This window comes from Bos grunniens, chromosome 5 (genome assembly GCF_055505025.1).
Source record: "Bos grunniens cultivar Pamir isolate PY7600 chromosome 5, Bosgru_T2T1.0, whole genome shotgun sequence".
Classification (NCBI taxonomy): domain Eukaryota; kingdom Metazoa; phylum Chordata; class Mammalia; order Artiodactyla; family Bovidae; genus Bos; species Bos grunniens.
The window spans coordinates 65,881,038-65,896,996 of record NC_141169.1 but is presented as its reverse complement, the minus strand read 5'-3'; the positions used below and the strand labels follow the sequence as shown (position 1 = coordinate 65,896,996).

The following is a 15,959-nucleotide window of genomic DNA, read 5'->3' as shown; positions in this document are numbered from 1 at the left end:
TGCAAACACAAGTTTGGAAACATAAGTGATTTCCTAATTAATCCTCAGACAAGAAAAACCCAATTAGGATAATCCTGGCCTTAGTTTTCTACTAATTAGGATTCTACTGTCATTCAGTCACTAGAAAGGTTTTGCCCAGATTAACTAAGTGACTGTCAGTGTATGAATTAAATCATTCCACGACTCATCCATGGCTACTGTGGTTTGTCTGGTCTTCGTCATGGGTCTTGTCTTTTATTTTCCCTTATTGAAGTTGATTAGGTCTGAGTGCTGACTGAAGGGACAGAAAGGCCTGTGTATTTCCATGCTGTTTATTTTTGTTGTTGTAATCAGCAAAGACCTAGAAACTCTGACAAGCACCTACAAAATTTGTAAGTTGGTAAAAAATGTGTCTTCCTTAATCCCTGTCTTTTTTTGTCTTCTTCTTTGACCATTTTCCCCCTCTACCACCTTAGAGGCATCCTCTATCTATTCCTACTACACTGAAAGTACCCCCTCTATTGCTTTTCTTCCTCCCCTTGTATTTAACTCTGTGCACTAAGGTGCTTCAGTTGTGTCTGACTCCATGTGACCCTGTGGACCATAGCCCGCCAGGCTCCTCTGTCCATGAGATTCTCCAGGCAATAATACTGGAGTGGGTTGCCATTTCCTTCTCCAGGGGATTTCTCCCGACCCAGGGATCGAACCCATGTCTCTTATGGCTCCTGTTGGCAGGTGGCTTCTTTATCACTAATGCCACCTGAGAAGCCCCGTTTAACTCTTTAGAAAGGAACTAATAAACTTTTCATAGTGGGTATAAAGGAAAAATAACATTAGCATTTTTCACCTTTCCCAGGGACATTTTTTTTTTTTTTAATGCAGATGACTTCAGCCAAAGGATTAATATTCGTACTGTAAAATTCTAGGTATCAGGGTGTGTACTGTTTATTAAGTCAATTCCTAGCTTCGCTGTTCTATATTCTCCTCTGGGTGCTGCAGCAGGGACTCTGCCCACGACAATTCTATTTTGCATCTGCTCTCTGATGTGTTCTGCCAGTAGGGGACACTGGAAAGGAAAAACATGGAGATCAAGGGACTTGGTCTTTCCTACTTGCCTGCTGTCCTTGTGGATATGATCCTGGCAGTGATTCTGCAATCTCATAGTGGCAACTGGTTCCAGTTTTCATCTTTAAAAACACACATCAAAGTAAACTCACTGCATTGCCCCATGCCCCAGAGGTACCAGCAGGGTAGTATCTCCTCAGAGGTCTAGGGCTCAGGCCCAGGGCGCCGCCTCTGAGCTTCTGACGGTTCTGATAATCCTACCCTCTTCCTTCTGTTCCTCTAGCCCTGGGGCAGTAGTTGCTTCACTTCATGAAGCTATTATCTGTGTGGCTTCCATGCTCCCTTTGTGACATGTTTGTCCTCTAATACCTATCTAATCAATTCTCTACGTTAACCTGTTATTAAAATAATTGCTGAGTTTCAGTTTTCCTAAATGGAGACTGAGAGTTAAAGAAAGAAATAGGTTTGTGCAATATTTTAGATTTCACATAGAAGTGATATCACATGGTGTTTTGGAAAAAGGCTTTCTCTTAGCAATCATACCACACAAGCAGCCATTTATCCATCCTGTTTGTGCATCTGAAAGAAATATCACCATGGTATAAAGATGCTCTGCTGTTGCTGCTAAGTTGCTTCAGTCGTGTCCGATTCTTAGCGACCCCAGGGACTGCAGCCCACCAGGCTCCCCCGTCCCTGGGATTCTCCAGGCAAGAACACTGGAGTGGGTTGCCATTTCCTTCTCCAATGCATGAAAGTGAAAAGTGAAAGTGAAGTCACTCAGTCATGTCCGACTCTTAGCGACCCTATGGCCTGCAGCCTACCAGGCTCCTCCGTCCATGGGATTTTCCAGGCAAGAGTATTGGAGTGGGGTGCCATTGCCTTCTCCATGCTCTACTATGTATAAAATAGATAAGTGACAGGATATACTGCATAGGACGGGGAATTATACCCATCATCTTGTAATAACTTTTAATGGTGTATAATCTGCAAAATACTGAATCACTATGCTGTACACCTGAAATATAATACTGTAAATCAATTATACTCCAATTCAAAAAGAAGATGCTCTATGAATTTGAATTTTGAAAAATTTCAGTCCCATGTCTGATTTCTGTCCTACAGACTCTCTTATGCCGGAGTATTTGCTAACTTTCACAGAAACTTCCTTTTCTAAAAACCTAGAAGGTTTTGTTACTAAAAACAAAGCAAAACGGTATGACGTAATCTAAGTCCTGAAAGAGCCCATACACTACTGTGTTATATAAATGTGACAGGACAAAAAATATTATCATGGGGTATTCCTGAGTAGATTGATTATTCCTAATTGGCTGCTTTTCCTTGTGAGGATTACATATCCCTACCTATTATCATGGACCTGCAGCCTCCCTCCCTGGGGAGAAGTCCCATTCTCCTGCCCATTTCCATGCATGGTTGTGACACTTGTTTGGCCAATGGAATATGAGCAGGAGTGACAGATGCTACGTCTGAGCAGAAGTTGTAAGAGCCATTGTGTGGCTCAATTATGACTTTTTCCCTCTGCTGTGAGAATGCATGCCTTACATACTAAGTGAACTAAATCAGAAAGACAAAGACAAACACCATGTGATATCACTTCCATGTGGAATCTAAAATATTACACAAATGAACCTATTCATGAAACAGAAACAAACTCACATAGAAAACAAATGACTCGTGGTTGCCAAGGTGGAACGAGGCGGCGAGAGGGCTGGGCTGGGGGTTTGGGCTAGTAGATCAAAACTATTAAATATAGAATGGATACATAACAACGTCCTACTGTATACCACAAGGAACTATAGTCAATATCCTGAGATAAACCATAATGGAAAAAAATATTTAAAAAATGTTATATATATATTACTGAGTCACTATGCCATACAGAAGTAAACACAACATTATAAATCAACTATATTTCAATTAAAAAAAGAAAGAATGCATGCCTTAGGCACAAGTTGCTTCATTAGGCTAGATCTCATAAGAAAGGAGACATGAGAAGCAGAGCCTCAGCCAACCCACAGCTAATGTGTTACATGAGCAAGAAATAAGCCGGCTACTGAGATGTGAGGATTGCTTGTTCCTGCAGCAGAATCTAGCAAATCCAACTGGCACAATCTCTAACCCAACAAAGACAACCCTGTAATTTATGGCCTAATTTACCCTCCCCTGAAAAGGATGGACCTTTTTTTCCTGGAAGAAAAGCTCTGTTAGTCCTCAAGAAAGCAATGACAGAAATCAGTGAGGCTGGCAGAGAGAAACAATAAAAGAGACGGGAAGGAAAGAAATGCTGTGCAGGCTGAAGTAAAGGAGGAATGCATTTGTCTGGGAAAAAGAAACACGACACCTGAGTACAGGAGGGTATGAAGGAAGGAGAGCGATGAGAAGTTGCTGAGGACTATGTACTCAGCTTGTCTTTGTGTCCTCTGAGAAACTCGAGCAAAGATTGGAACTCCCCTCTAACAAATTCTGGCTGCTGCACTGAGCTTTGTGCAACACACAGACATGGGTGAAAACAAATAAATGTGTATAATCAATGCCACGATCGAAGCATTTACAAAGGCTACTTGACCCAGAAGTTGAACGACATCTGCATGAAACATCAGAGGCCTTGTAAAGACAGGAGCATCAGGATCAGCTCCAGGGGAAGAACAGGTTTTCACCAGAGTGAGTGGAATGACAGCCTTCCTCAGCAAGAGGGAGCACTAGTTACAGGGTTTTAAGGTACCCCCGCTGCCATGCTTGCTCCTTGGAAGGCAAGCTATGAAAAATCTAGTGTATTAAAAAGCAGAGGCATCACTTGGCCAACAAAGGTCCATATAGTCAAAGCTACGGTTTTTCCAGTAGTCATGTGTGGATGTGAGAGCTGGACCATAAAGAAGGCTGAGCAATGAAGAACTGATGCTTTCAAATTGTGGTGCTGGAGAAGACTCTTGAAAGTCTCTTGGACATCAAGGAGATCAAACCAGTCAATCCTAAAGGAAATCAACTGGAAAGACTGATAGCTGAAGCTGAAGCTCCAATACTTTGGTTACCTGATGGGAAGGGCCGACTCGTTGGAAAAGACCCTGATGCTGGGAAAGACTGAAGGCAAAACAAGAAGAGGGCAGCAGAGAATGAGATGGTTAGATAGCATCACTGACTTAATGGACATGAATTTGAGCAACTCAATGGACACGAATTTGAGTAAACTCCAGGAGATGCTGGAGGACAGAGGAGCCTGCTGTGCTACAGTCTATGGGGTTGCAAAGAGTCAGGCGCAACTTAGTGACTGAACAACAACAAGCTTCCATGTTGTAGGATCATCCAGCCTGTCCAGCCCAGGAGACTGGGGTAAGGGAGGGAGAAGCTGCCTTATGTGCCATGTCAGAGTCTGAACTTGATCCCAAAGGACACAGGGAAACTTTGAAAGCTGCTAAGCGAGGAAGAGATGCTGCCACATGGGGCAGGGCATGGAATTCACTGCTGAGTGTGCCTGGCTAAGCAGCTGAGGAGAGGAGGAAATCCATCCTAAGCTCTGCTGACCAACCTGTGGGCTGTGGATTCCTGGAGGAAGGGGATTATTCACAAGCTCTGGATGGGCTGGTGATGGGAGCCCAGAGGATGACCTATGACATGAGTGTGGTGAACAGACTGGGGAGTAGGGAGAGATGGAGCGAGCAAGGTGACTTAGAATTGTTCATGCAGGAGTTAGTGGCCAATTCAATGAAGGCAGTGGTAGTGAGGTCAGAGAGGAGGAAGAACTAGGACCAAAAGGCTTTGGTGATGATGGTGGACAGTGAAGAAGATGGCCATCTTGTAGTGGTGGTAGCTTTTGCTGGCTGTGGGAAACAAAAAATTGATGGCGTGGGTGCTGTAAGGAAAGCAGGAAATGGGAAGAACTGGGGACAAAGACACCGCTAAGACATGGTCCTGAATTAGTGGTTACTTAAGCACTCTTAAGTACTCTCACAAAGGCCACAGGTTTAGCTCCTGTCCCCTCCTTAGTGCCACTCTCAGAGGTAAGAAGTGCCCTGCCCAGGCTCAGGACCCCACAGCGCTCATAAACAGGCCTCCCCCCACTGACTGCTCCTTGTGGTGGGGTAAGCTGTCAGCAAGGCCAAGGGTGTGTGCCCACCAGAACCTGCCCAGAAAGTGCCAAGGCCACTTCTAGGGCTTTAGGGGCCTCTACTCAGGTCCATCCACTTGAAGACACCTCTGTTACTGACAGTGCCAAGCAGGGGGTGTGGATGGATCCTGGGCTAGGGGATAGGGTGTCTACATGTGTGAATCTGAGGGCCCCTCCCCGCCAAGAGTGAGATGGAGCTGCGGGTGGGAAGAGAACAAGTCAGGCTATGGGGAAGTGGAGGGACTTTTTCTCCACAGCCAACAGCGAGGATCCTATGAACTTGGACTTCAAGGTCTTTATGCAGCTGTGTTTGTCAAGGGAGAAGGAAAGACTGTGTTGTACTTAATTGTTAACATGATTTATTACTTTAATTATTGAGACACAAGGTCTACAGGCCTCATCTGGACTCTTGCCCCAGGCCTTACAGTTGTTAGCGGAAGGCCTTGCCCTTCCTTAGATTCAAGATGAGTGAATTAAAAGAGATGAATCTATTGTCTTTCATTCCCAAACTCTAATGAAGATAAATGAGAGCCAGGGTGTGAGAGTGCCAGCGGGGTAGGTAAGGCTGAGCTCGAGGAATCTGACTCTTCGGGAAAGATGGTTTCCAGCTCCTGCCCACTGTGTAACTCAGATAGCTGGTTCACCCTTTCTGTTCCATGCCCTCAATAGCTGTATAAAGACCTCAAAGTCCAAGCTCACAGGATCCTCACTGTTGGGTGTGAAGTCCCTCCATTTCCCACAGCCTGACCCCTTCTCTTCCCACGCACAGCTCCATTTCACGCTAGGGTGGGGCTCAGACTCAACACATGTGGACACCCCATCCACCTGCCTGGGCGCCATTCACAGCCCCTGCTTGGCGCTGCCATACTATACACCAGTCTTATGGATGGTCTGATATTTAGTGAGCACGTGATAAACATTAGCTGGGGTATCATGGAAGGGGCAGGAGTTTAGAATCAGGCATGTTATGGTTCTAACCCCCAAACCTGCTTGTTCCTATGTGGCCCTGGGTAAACTATCTAATTCTGTGAGTCTGGGTTCCACATCTCCATAAATGGAGGATAATGAAATTATGTTGCAGTGTTGCTACAGAAATCAAAGGACATAATGAATAAAGAACATGCGGCACAGAGCCTGGCACTGGGTGCCTACAAGCCTCAACGTTCTCCTCCTCCTCTGACCACTGTTATTCCACATGACATCAGGCACATGTCACTACATCATACACAATCCACCCCAGATACGATGCTAGCCCCGTACTTCCTACTTAAGTTAACCCTTCCTTATTTTACTGTATTTAAATTTGGCAAATGTTCCCTTTTTCTATAGGTGTTCTAAATTGCCTCTTACCACTTTGATGAGTCTAAAAGCCCCTTTCCTACCAAATTTAACACGCTCAAGTTAAAATTTTAAATAAATAGATACATAGGTACAAATATACATGGGGCTTCCCTGAAATGTCTCAGTGGTAAAGAATATGCCTGCAAAGCAGGAGATGAGAGTTCTATCCCTGGGTTGGGAAGATCCCCAGAGAAGGAAATGGCAACCCACTCCAGTACTCTAGCATTGGAAATCCCATGGACAGGAGCCTGGTGGGCTACAGTCCATGGGGTTGCAAAGAGTTGTACACGACTTAGCTATTAAACAACATAAATATACATATGAACATACAGTAACATAACTATTGCTCTACTATAGCACAGTACTTGCCACAGAATACAAAAGCACTTATTAAATGAATAAGTTGATAAATGTTAAAGAAATGTTTATTCAAAGATGGATAGATGGCAATAAAAGAATTCTAAGAGACTTATTCAAAGTCGGTTGCACAAATACTAAGAGAACACAGCTGACTAACCACCGGATCTCCAGACACACAAAAGGACACTTTTCTCACATCATTAGGTGACCTCTCTGTGCCTTAAACTGAAGTCACTGTCACTAAGTTATGTGCTACCTAACAGGAGCTACATCATTTTTAAGAAACACACATCTCATGCTACGCAGCTTGCTGCACTTTCATTTCAGTTTAAAACTTTCTAGGAAGGAGATCTGTTTCCCCTGACTCTGTGGATCAATACCAACAAGCTGCATACTGAGGATTCTAATGCAGAATAAGTGTGTGTAATACAATGAGCGTTTTGAGACGGCTGTAAGTCATGGGGGCACTAAAAGAACATTAATCCTACCAAAATCAATCTCAGCCTCTCTTTGCCTAAAGGACTCTCTCAAGATTTCAGATCAATGAAAACAACACAAAAACTCCAAACACTGAAAAGAAAATACAGTTAAAAGTACATGCTAGAAAAATCAGTATCTTTAGATGGCTAGGCTGAGAGACTTTAGAAAATATGCACGTTATTGATAAATAAATGCAAAATGGTAATGTAGCCTGGCTTAGTTCAGGCTGCTATAACAAATTACAATAGACAGGTGGCTAAGTCGCTTCCATCGTGTCCAACTCTGCAACCTTATGGACCATAACCTGCCAGGCTCCTCTGTCCATGGCATTCTCCAGGCAAGAATACTGGAGTGGGTTGCCATTTCCTCCTTCTGGAAATGATCCTGACACAGGGATCAAACTGAGGTCTCCTGCACTGCAGGCAAGTGCTTTACTGTCTGAGCTAGGGGGCAGCACTTGGAACCTAGAAGAGCGAAAGTGAAAGTCGCTCAGTTGTGTCCGACTCTTTGCGACCCCATGGACTACACAGTCCATGGACTTCTAGGCCAGAATACTGAAGTGGGTAGCCTTTCCCTTCTCCAGAGGATCTTCCCAACCCAGGGATAGAACCTAGGTCTCCTGTTGGATTCTTTACCAACTGAGCTATCAGGGAACCTAGTAAGCATCATATACATAGCAGCTGTCATTATTCCTTCAATAAACTCCCTACTGTTGTGCTGAATTACCTTCTCTGAAATTGAGTTTGAGAGGAGTCTTCTGAACTACAATGCTTCAATAAAATGACTGCCCTTAATGCTGACACCCTTGGAGAAGGAAATAGCAACCAACTCCAGTATTCCATCCTAGAAAATACCATGGGCAGAGAAGCCTGGCAAGCTATAGTTCATGGGGTCACAAAGAGGCAAACACAACTTCGAGAGTATACAACAACGACAATGCTGACAGCCTCGGGCCCCTCAGCTGGCTAGTGCAGGAGAGGCCTCTGTGGGACAGACCTTCAGGTGTTCACACAATCACGGCTGATAAGCAGCCTGCGGGCCCCCTTCTGGCGACGTCAGATAAAATGAACAAATGGCATCATGCATTGGCTTTTAAACAGGCATCCCACAGGTTTGCTTTTGTTGCTTCTCAAACATGAATATATTCAAATGGAAGGTGAGGCTGTTTGCTTGTTAATCAGTTACCAACTTCCATTTTTGTAAACTCAAAATGTTCAAACAGCAAAGATGTACAATGTGGTTAGTTTAGGGTAGACTGCAGTTTTCTGCTGAAGATATACCTAAACTCCTGCAGAAGGTTACGGCCGTGAGCGATAAACTCTGCAGGAGCCCACTGAGGGGGCCCATCAGAAAGAGCCCCCGGAAAAGCCTTAGAAGGAGTTTGCTCTAAAGACATTGCTGAGGACACTGCCCACTATTTCACTTAGAGTCCCTGTCCCTGTGCAAGGACTTCATTTTTTGCAAATGCTAAGAAAATGTGAGAAAGAGCTTAGGGCCCAATTTATTGGCTCATTTGTCAACCATCACAGAAATATAGGCTACCGAGGTCTACAAATCTGAACCTATTTTTTCCCCTGAACTTCCCTGCTCTAAAAGTTATTCTCCTTGTCTTGAATGTTTGTTTATATTTTTACCATTCTCTTTGTCTCTTCACCCCATCTCAAATGCTTCAACAATAAACTCCAGAGGAGAAGCAATGTTTTTGTATCTACAGGCTCATACTAATGTCATATGGCTTAAAAACTGTATGTACTTTGGCCCTGTTCCCGTAACTGGCATATAACTGAGGTGGCCACACAGTGCAGAAAACACCCTTTTCTCCAGTCAATCATCTGTCATTGACTGGTGTGACCTTGAGCAAGCTGTTCAGTCTCTCTGAACTTCACAATACTACCTATACCTTCAGAGCTGTCATGCATCTATATCATAATTCTGGAATGCAGGATTGTTTATTAACATCCGGTACCTGCCACTCTTATCGTGCAATGCTTTGCTTGCCACCACTACTTGAAGAATGCCATTTCCTTGACCACTATCATCCACAACTCACTGCCATGGCCTGTTGGCTTGTTCACTTGAGAGGCAGATTCAAACAATAAAAAGGCAATCAAAGGAGGTTACAGACAAACTCCCACCTGCTGTCCCTTTCAACGGCCTTCTCTCATCTTTAACAGCCCTTGCTGGTCCAGCACCCAGATTCCCATGGTGAGTGCTTTCTTGGTCACCAGCAGATGTATCATTCTGTTATTCCCTAGATCACGGGTCCTCAACCCCTGGGATCTAGTGCCTGATGATCTGAGGTGCAGCTGATGTAATAATAATAAGAATAATAATAGAAATTGAGTGCACTATTGAGTGTACTATGCTTGAATCATCTCAAAACCATCCTTGCCCCTTCCAGTCTGTGGAAAAATATCTTCCACAAAACTGGTCCCTGGTGCCAAAAAGGTTGGGGACTGCTGCCTGAGATGTTTACACTGTTACCTAGCTCCAAGTCTAGAAGGAAAAGAAAGGGATATAAGCCAACTTCATGTCAAATGATCTTTTTATACTGTCCATTTCGTATATGTACGTGACCCATGAGATTAAGATGTCTGAGGCATGAGTTAAATATCTTGGGGTCAAGCATTAGTCCTCATAACAGAATTTAGGGAAGGAAAGATGATCAGTTAGTAGCACTGAGACAAAAAAATGAATCAGTAAGCCAGGGGTAATTTGCAGCTGAACACAGAGGCCGTCACTGACTTTCAACCCTTCCTCTGGGTGTCCTGGGTTTGGCAGATGAACGAACTTGACTCTAGAGCCTGAGTTCTGTCCTGCTGCAATGGCAAGAATGCCAGTTCTGCTGATTCTTTTAGGTCCTGCTCTTTTAGGTGCTCTGATCATTCCGGTGCCACCAGCTGCTAGGCATACTGTTCCTATCCTCAATGGTTCAGTCTAGCAGGGAGAGAAAGGCATGTGAAGAAATTCCATTCCAAGTATATATATAACTGAGTCACTATTCTCTACACATGAAATCAACATAACCTTGTAAATCAACTACACTCCAAAAATTTTACATCATCACTACTGGCCTTCAGTTCAGGTCAGTTCAATTCAGTCACTCAGTCATATCTGACTTTTTGCGACCCCATGGACTGCAGCATGCCATGCTTCCCTGTCCATCACCAACTCCCAGAGCCTACTCAAACTCACGTATATTGAGTCAGTGATGCCATCCAGCCATCTCATCCTGTATTGTCCCCTTCTCCTCCTGCCTTCAATCTTTCCCAGTGTATCAGGATCTTTTCCAATGAGTCAGTTCTTAGCATCAAGTCACCAAAGGATTGACGTTTCAGCTTCAGCATCAGTCCTTCTAATGAACATTCAGGACTTAATTCATGTAGGATGGACTGGTTGGATATCTCCTTGCAGTCCAAGGGACTCTCAAGAGTCTTCTCCAACACCACAGTTCAAAAGCATCAATTCTTCAGTGCTCAGCTTTCTTTATGGTCCAACTCTAACATCCATACATGACTATTGGAAAAACCAGAGCTTTGACTAGATGGACCTTTGTTGGCAAAGTAATGTCTCTGCTTTTGAATATGCTGTCTAGGTTGGTCATAATTTTTCTTTCAAGGAGCAAACGTCTTTTAATTTCATGGCTGCAGTCACCATCTGCAGTGATTTTAGAGCCCCCCAAAATAAAGTCTTTCACTGTTTCCATTGTTTCCCCATCTATTTGCCATGAAGTGATGGGACCAGATGCCATGATCTTTGTTTTCTGAACTCTGAGTTTTAAGCCAACTTTTTCACTCTCCTCTTTCACTTTCATTAAGAGGCTCTTTAGTTCTTTGCTTTCTGCCATCAAGGTGGTGTCATCTGCATATCTGAGGTTATTGATATTTCTCCCAGCAGTCTTGATTCCAGCTTGTGTTTCCTCCAGCCCAGCATTTCTCAAGATGTACTCTGCATATGTGACAATATATAGCCTTGATGTACTCCTTTTCCTATTTGGAACCAGTCTGTTGTTCCATGTCCAGTTCTAACTGTCGCTTCCTGACCTGCATACAGATTTCTCAGGAGGCAGGTCAGGTGGTCTGGTATTCCTATCTCTTTCAGAATTTTCCACAGTTTGTTGTGATCCACACAGTCAACGGCTTTGGCGTAGTCAATAAAGCAGATGTTTTACTGGAATTCTCTTGCTTTTTTGATGATCCAAAGGATGTTGGCAATTTGATCTCTGGTTCCTCTGCCTTTTCTAAAGCCAGCTCGAACATCTGGAAATTCACAGTTCATGTATTGTTGAAGCCTGGCTTGCAGAATTTTGAGCATTACTTTGCTAGCGTGTGAGATGAGTGCAATTGTGCAGTAGTTTGAGCATTCTTTGGTATTGCCTTTCTTAGGCATTGGAATGAAAACTGACCTTTTCCAGTCCTATGGCCACCGGCCTTCAGAGCTAGATAATTCTTTGTTGGAGCTCCTGTGAAGGATGTTGAGCAGCATCCTTGCTCTCCATCCCCTTACATACCAGTGGCAGTCTCTGCCCTAAGTTTAGACAGCCAACAATGTTTCCAGACATAGCCAAGTCACTCCCCTATTGAGAACCAGTGATGTATAATTTAGTGTTGGTGACCTACAGCTAAAATGGAAGCTCCAGGAAGGCAGGAATTTTTGCCTGTTTATTCACTGTTGATTCCCAAGTCCCCAGAACAACAGTGGGCATGGAACATGTGAATGAAGGAATATTTGTTTAAACACATGCACGCACAACAAACATATGCTTCAGATGCTTCCATTTGGAAGTGATCAATATTTAATTTTACCTCACTTTTTACGGATTTTCATCAAAATAAAATAATGGTAATGATAGAAATTTTAAAATTCAGGGAGGAATATTTTTCTCTGTATCTAACACAAACATTTTTCTGAAAGGCAATTCAGAATTGATCTCTATCTGGAAAGAGTATACTATATACATATTATAAAAAGAGACATGAGTCTTTTCCAAATTTCCTCTTCTCTGTGTCCCAGTAGAAAACCTTTATTATGAGTATTGACCTTAGAAAGTAATTGCCTCAAGGGCAGTACTGCTGATGCCATTTTAAGAATGAAGGGCAGGGCTACTGAAACAGGCCAACACTCACAGGCAAGGAAAAGAGGAGGAATAAATTAATTCCTGAATGGACTTGTCATTCACAGTCATCTGGTTTGACCAGAGTTTAATTTATCTCAGAGAGTTGGTGGGCCTGCCTGAGGGGTGTCACATGATAACAAATAGTAGAGAGAGAGAAGGTCCGATTTTGCATCCACCATACCAACCACAAGGGAAAATTTGGCAATGTCTGGAGACATTTTGATTTTAGCAACTAAGTAAGGGTGGGGGGTGGGGGGCAGGAAACTGCTATTTGCATCTAATGGATAGAAGCCATGGTGCTACTAATCATCCTACAATGCACAGGGCAGTTCCCCACAACAAGACGTACTCAGTCGAAAATGTCAGCAGTGCCGAGGTTGAGAGGCCCTGCAGTAGAGCATGTTTAAGGGCATGGGATCTGAGACCTCTCTGTGCAAATCTGAATTCCTGCTTCATCACTGTCCAGCTGTCTGGCAAACCAATTTCCCTTTTCCTCCTGGGCACAAAAGTAGTTACATTAGCACTCCTCAAGTTAGGGCTAACTACACAACAAGTTCTGGTGCGTGAAATGTGGGCATAAGTGCTGTCCACCACTTCTAAAACTGGCTTATAAAAACTTCCTTCAAAATCACTCATCTCTTTTCGCCTTCCATAGACCAGATGCAAAGGATCTAGGGGATGGCAGAGTCACTAGACAGACAGAGCCTGGGTACCTGAATGACTGTCTGGAGCAGAGACAGCGCCCCTCCGTCCCTGTAGTGACCCGCAGTAGACCATGATATGAATAACAGACAGACAGACAGACAGACAGACAGACTTCTACAATGTTAAGCCACTGATGCTTGGGGTTGATCAGGTAGGTGGACTGTCACCTACTGCAGGCTTCTTAACCTCTCTGTGCCTCGATTTCCTCATCTGCAAAATGGTGGTGATAACACCATCTCTCCCATGAGGATTAAAGTTTTTAAAATAGTGTCTGGCATCTAATAAGAGTTTTCCCATCTGACGGTCCACTTTCAGTGACACCATATAAAATGACCAATGGCACTGTATGTTAATTTATAGAGATATGTACTCAGGTTTGCTTTTATTGCCTCCCAAACATTGATATATTTGACTTCCCTGGTGGCTCAGTTGGTAAAGAATCTGCCTGCAATGCAGGAGACCCAGGTTTGATTCCTTGGGTGGGGAAGATCCCCTGGAGAAGGAAATAGCAACCCACTCCAGTATTCTTGCCTAGAAAATCCTGTGGACAGAAGAGCCTGGTGGACTACAGTCCATGGGTTTGCAAAGAGTCAGACACGACTAAGCAACTGAACATAGCAAACACTGATATGGGTTTGAAGTAACTGGAAACTAGAAAGCTAGGCTATTTGGTTTTTAATCAATTCTTTAATTCTTTTGTATAATGTAGTTCAAAGTACAAAAATTTAAGATTAGATTTATTCCATGTTATCCTTACTACTTTTATCCTCATTTTATTCATTTAAGTACCTATCATATGCTAGGTGCTGTGTTAAATGTTGGAGATAGAATTATGAGCAGAAACAGACATAGCCTATGCCTCCATAGCGTTCAAAGCTTACTCAAGAGTTAGGCGTTAACCATGTAATACCCAAATAATTATAAAATCTCAAATATGAAAAATGTTATAAGGGAAACACACTGCTAAAAGAGTACAAAGCAAAGAGAAATGGTCTTTGGAAGGATGGAAGGAGGGTTTTCCTGGAAGGAGGCTTCAGAGCTGAGTTTGAAGGATGAATAAGAATAAACTTGGGGAAGGGGGAAGGAATGAGAAAGGAATTCAAGGAGAGGAAACAGCATATGCAAATATCCTGAAGTGAGTATATCGAAAGAACTGAAAGAAGTTGTATATGTCTGGATCATAAGAAGTGAGGGGAGGAAGGTAGTCAAGGCAGATAAGGCTGGAGAGGAGTTGGCTGCATGGCCAGGCCATTCAAGGCCTTGTAGGTCATTCTCAATAATTTTCATATTTTTTCTAAACAGGGTGAAGTAACATGATTAGATAAGCATTTTAAAAAAACCTCATTTTGTATGCTTTTAAAGAAAATGGAATGGAGGTAGGCAAGGGTGGAGCCAGGGGACCTATTATTTCTGGATTACAGAGGTGAGATTGTGGTGGCAGAGATGACTGGATTAAAGAGACACTTAAGATAAAAACTCATTAGCCTTTGGAGTTATCTTAGATGTGGGAAGTGGAGGTGAGGGAGGTGTCTAGAGTAGATTCTAGACCTTGGTTTCAGCAACTGGACAAATATTATGCCTCTTACTGGACAGATGACAATGGACATGGACCACTTTAGAGGAGAAAATGTCATGTTTGGTTGGAGATGAGTATGCAGTGAGCTAACCTCACATCATCTTTATTCTTTGCTCATAATATGATTCTCCTATTTTCATTTCTATCTATTCATCTACTTTCTCATTTAACAAATCATTATAAAGTACTAACTATGGGACTCAAAAATGGTGATATAGACACAGTCTTTAGAGGAGCTTATGGTCTAGGAGAAAGCAAAGAAAATGGATACTATTAAGAATTATGATAGCAAAAATATTATCACCAAGACATAGAAGAGTATACTTCACCCAGAATCAGGGTTGGAGGGTGGAAATTATAGAAGGTTCTCTGGAGGAAACGTCTCTGATGCAATGTGCCAAGAAGGGAGCCTCGGGGAAAGGGTATTCCAGGTGAGAGAAGAGAATGTAAACAAGGAGGGTACAGAGAGATACTGAGGTCAAAGCAGCTCAGTGTGGCCAAAGCATACAACAGGGAAAAGGAAGAGGGGGCTGGTGGGCCAGCCGAGGATTCTGAGTTTTATCCTGAGAGCAGAGTATGTTTAAGGCTCTTTTCTACTTTGGTCATTATTTATTAAACATCCCATTGTCTCTTCTTCTACATTCATGTACACTCACATACACACACACCCTTACATTTCTATTATCCTTTTTTCAATTCCTGGACTAACATAATATCAAATATTCTGCAAAGAAACCACATGAGATTTTGGACAGCATTTGGAAAACCAGGGATCATGTTATAACTCCCAGAGCTCATTAGCCAGCACTTCTGTTCACTTTAAACCCATTAAAATCACTCTTGAACCGTCCTTAGGGAAATCTTTTTCTAATTGCTTCAAACCATTATTTCCAAGTGGACAGCCTGTGTTCTTCAAATCTTATTTATATACATTCATTAAAGGATGTTGTCCATGTGGCATGTTAGTTTTCAAACAGAAAGAAATCCCCACTGCCTATAACATTCAAGACACTTGTTGAACTTTTCCTCTCCCAACGGCACAGGAGAACTGCCTAAACTACGTTCTCGGTCCCACTGAGGTCTGGTTCTGAGGTTTGCTCTGTTCCAACTGTCCCTCTGCTTCTTCCTCCTTAGTTCTCCTATGTTGGAAGCTCATCTTCCACCGATCACTCTCTTTTTTTCAAAGAATGATGTCAGGTTTTCTCACACCTTCGACC

General features: G+C 43.1%; 1 protein-coding gene across 50 annotated transcripts in view; it reads right to left on the bottom strand.

The window, feature by feature from the left end:
* Positions 1 to 15,959, bottom strand: part of ANO4 (anoctamin 4) — a 438,203-nt gene that overhangs the window by 118,682 nt on the left and 303,562 nt on the right. The window lies entirely within an intron of this gene.